The sequence below is a fragment of the Ailuropoda melanoleuca genome, chromosome 11, assembly GCF_002007445.2.
Source record: "Ailuropoda melanoleuca isolate Jingjing chromosome 11, ASM200744v2, whole genome shotgun sequence".
Taxonomy (NCBI): domain Eukaryota; kingdom Metazoa; phylum Chordata; class Mammalia; order Carnivora; family Ursidae; genus Ailuropoda; species Ailuropoda melanoleuca.
The window spans coordinates 6,524,628-6,528,650 of record NC_048228.1 but is presented as its reverse complement, the minus strand read 5'-3'; the positions used below and the strand labels follow the sequence as shown (position 1 = coordinate 6,528,650).

Below are 4,023 nucleotides of genomic sequence, written 5' to 3'. Positions count from 1 at the left end.
GAGGGGGTGAGGGAGGGGAGGGGGAAGAGAAAGGGATGCCCACTCTCTGGTCAGCCCGTGGGTACCTCAGCCTGGGGAGCGCTCAGCCCTGGGCAAAATCCAAAAGCCCGGCCGGGACCGTACTTTGGGTTGGTTTCCCTCTCCCGCATGCTTGGGGCAGGGGACCCCCACAGACTTACTGATGAGTTTAAGCTCAGTCTTCGCCTTGGTGCGCGCGTTTGCATCTGGCTAGCTGGCTCTTTAAGTTATGGGGAGTCGGGGTTAAGGCATTCGGTCCATCTCTGTTGTGATGTTTCCCAGCCTGGCATGAACCCTGGGAACACAGACGTAGCCTTATTCATTGGGGGTGGATGTTTTCTTCTTTTGGGTAAACTGAGGCGAGCTTTGGAGGGAAACTCAAAATGCAAATCAAATATTTGCGATCTCAGGAGCAGAGGCTGCCGCATTTAAGCACGGATGGATTCCCCCTGTGTTAGTAGTAGGCACTGAATGATGATGCATGGGGTGCCAGGCAGCTGGGGGGATGGTCCATGAGGCGCTTGTCTAGGTGGGAGGGCACAGTGGCAGCAGAAAGCACACTTTGGGCAGTGACTCTTTCTGGGGAAATAAACAAGCAGCCTAAGTCCCCTGAGCTCTGGTCTCTGGGACCAGACTCCTCCTCACCTGGCCAGAGGGCCACCCCAAAGCCAGCTGCTGTCTCCGTAGGTGCTGGCTGGAGGAGCTTTGAGGCTGGCACGGCATTCCCGGCCATGCAGGGCTGGGATCTGGGTCTGCACCGAGAGTGATGTCATGCAGGGCCAATGCCCGCACCTGCCCAGGTGGTCCCAGGCTGGAAGGGCTGAGCTCCTCCCAGTTCTCCCAAAGCAAAGGGTGTCCTTTTACCCAAAATGATAACAAAAAAGCCCAAAAAAACACAAGAAAACTACGCTCAGCCTCACAATAAATCGGCCCCAAGGACACGCAGCAAACATCTCCAGTGTAAATTATCCAGGCAAGCCCCTGAAACAGCAGCCGGGCCGAGGCTGGCGCGGTGCCACGACCTCCGTGGGTTCCTGCGTCGCGTTCTGGCTCTTGCTGCAGACAGGAGCCAGACTGGAAGGCTTGTCCCGAGAAAGCCTGCCTGCGCTCCAGGAGCAGCAAAGCGAGGGCTGAAGCCCCTCGGGGCAGGGTAGGTGCTCCTATCCAACCTCCCGTAGGCATTTGGGAACTGCGTGCCCATAGTCAAGCACTTTATAGGGTCTTAGACGGCATAATCGCCCAGACCGGAAAAGCGCTCTGCGGTGAAAGCACCCCATCCCCAAATTAGGGGTGTCTCTCTATCCTCTACTTTGGCTGTCCCCATGCCGTCCCTCAGAGCCCTCTGTGGTGCTGGAGCCATATTTATACATTCCCTGTATATTTAAAGCCATCTCTGACCACGCATGACTTACAAATCTGGGGTGACAGGGAGGGTGTTTGGATGACCCCCCTGGTGATATGCAGCAACTCTATCTTTCCAGATAAGCATCCTTGGCCGTGCAAGATTTCGAGCCTGGTACATCCAAACCAGTCACTGGGGTCCCGGGTTCTAGGGGCTTTTGAGGTCAGCTTTGTATGGTACTGACGTGTAGCCTCATTGGCGAGCATGCAGCACTTGCCCTCCCCCACCCCCGGAAGCTGCTAGGACATGCCATTTGGACAAACCTTGATGAGTTTTCCCTCTTTGATGGGACAGAGGTGTCGGTGGCCTTGCCACCCTGGGGAGCAGGAGAGCAGAGCTGGCATGCTCAGGCCATCTCCTCTCCCGTCTGGGGCCTCCCCACCCAGCCCGGATGACAAAGGAGCATCCTTCACGGCTGCAGTTCATTCCTTTCCATCTGGAATTAGCCAAGAGAAAAGCCTGTGGTCAATGCAAAGCCAGTGCCACTGTGCCCACCCCCAGCATGCCATCCACATGTACTCACCTCTGGTCCCCTCGAGGAGGTCAGGGGAGACAGGAACTCACACCTGTGCTCTGAGGGGGAGCAGGGGACCCTGCGTCCAGGCCTCTGACTCCACTGGGATCTGTAGAGTGAACTCCACTCCCTGCCAGTGTGAGATGAGTGAGGGGCTTCTCACCGCAAGGGGCCCCTCCCCGCAGGCAGGCGCCATCTGGGCCAGAGTGACCGTACCCACACCCGAGGCAGCCGGGGAAGAGGCAGTCAAGGTGACAGGAGACCCTCAGGGATGAATAGGTAGGGCAGGGCCTTAGCCCCTGCAGGCCCCTGGACGCCCTGGTGTCTGGGCTCTCGGGCAGCAGATGGGAAGCCAGCTGTTCAGGAGCTGGTAAGGCAAGAGCTGGCCTAGGACAGCAAGGGGCCAGCGCTGCCCAGGTTTTGTCAGGCAGAACAGCCAGTGAACGTGATGTGTGATGGTCACGGCACAGCCCCATGACCCCCAGGGAAGATGACCCCCAGGGAAGACCCCCGAGCACGGGCTGTAAGACGGTGGGAATGAGGAAAAGATTCTCCCCCGCCCTTCTGCGGGTCAGATCCCCCGTTGCCTTGTGCCTGACCCCACAGTGACATCTAGGTTGGGGGACATGGGCCTGGACTGCTCTTTAGAGAATTCTCTCTTTCCATCCCCCAGAGTCCTCCGAGCTGGGCCCACTGTGGTTCTGTCATTGTTGAGGGGGGACATGAGGCCAGAGATGGTCTCTGAGTTAGGTGGGGGGCTGTGCCTGGGGCGGGGGGGGGGGACACGTCTCTGTCGGAGACTCCGGGGCACCTCGCAATGCAGCAGCGCTGACTCAGGGCTTCTCCAGCTCTCTCCTCTCCCACCCCACCCGCTGCCCCAGCCTTGGCCAGCCCAGCCCTGGCTGCCGCTGCTCCAGGGCTCGTTCCGCAGGGGCAGTTGGAACCCCAAGCTGCTGCAGGCCTCCCCCGCCCTCCCCGCCGCCGGGGCCAAGTCAGCAATACCAGCTGCAGCGGCGGGCGGTGCAGAGGCCCTGCACCACTGCTCCGGCGGCGGGCGGGCAGCCGGCACTCCTCTGCCTTGCTCGCGTCCCGACGGCCACCTTCTGGCGGCTGCGCGCGCCAGCACCGCGACAGCACCCGGTCCTGATTGGCGCGCCGAGGGAGTCTCTGGCTTTATTTATACCACCTTTTCTTCACGACTCGACTTCATCAGAGTTGACGGCTGGGGCAAGAGGCAGCCTTCCCTGGTGGGGAGGAGGAGAAACAGGGCTCCTGCCCTGATGGGCTCCTTTGCCCTCTTGGACCAGCCATTTCCACAGGCGCTTGGATCCCGAGCACCCACCGAGTGGGGGACACAATTTGGAAACCTGCAAGGAGGAGCGAGACATGCGGCCCCTCGGAAGGATTAGGAGGGAGAAGGCTTTGAGAGGAGCATGGGGAGCCGTGACCGGGACCCTGGCTTTGGACCTCCTGCCCCGAATCACGGACGCCAGTCTGGAAAGCAAGGCTGCCTTTCAAGGTGGGGGGTAAGGAAAGGATTCTCAACTCAGGCATCTTCTTAGGTGTGAGCAGAGGGACCTTCTCGGACCACATTCTTGAATGTTCCCACTCAGGATTTCTGGAAAAGCCTATGGAGACAGACTGAGGCACGGAGATGATGGGAGAAGGTTTTTCTCCCCAGTGTCATGGAGTTAGGAGCAGAAGGTTAAAGTTGGACACGGAGGAAGTCCAGCTTCCCCTGCAGAGGGAAGCTGAGCCAGCAAATGCAGGTGGGGTCCAGGAGCTGCTGACCCTCCTGGGTGATGTGAGGGGCTTAGGTGGCAGGAGGCAGGGGTCTGGGGCACAGAGAGGGCAGCCCCAGGGGGTTTAGACGGCACCTTCTGCCCGGAATAGCAGCCTCTGGGGCAGGCCGTCCTCTATGCCAGCAGCACGAAAGTGCTGCTCCACTGGTCCCCAGGGGCCTTTTCCTGGCAGACGCCCCGTCGCCTGGCAAGCTGGGAAGTGATGTCACGCTGCGTCCATGAGCCTGCTCTTCGGGGGGCTGTTCATGGTTGTGAGATCAGAGACTGGTGTCTCTCACGGTCCTGGA

General features: G+C 59.8%; 1 long non-coding RNA gene across 3 annotated transcripts in view; it reads right to left on the bottom strand.

Moving 5' to 3' along the window:
* Nucleotides 1–2,151, bottom strand: part of LOC117804445 — a 4,500-nt gene extending 2,349 nt beyond the window's left edge. For 2 of the 3 annotated variants that reach the window (XR_004628903.1, XR_004628905.1), the window contains exons 1-2: nucleotides 1,684–2,151; nucleotides 180–313 (exon numbers count right to left, since the gene is read on the bottom strand). This is a non-coding gene — a long non-coding RNA (uncharacterized LOC117804445). The remainder of the gene's footprint in view (nucleotides 1–179; nucleotides 314–1,683) is intronic. The other variant, XR_004628904.1, reaches the window with a different exon arrangement.
* Nucleotides 2,152–4,023: the final 1,872 nt, after the last annotated feature.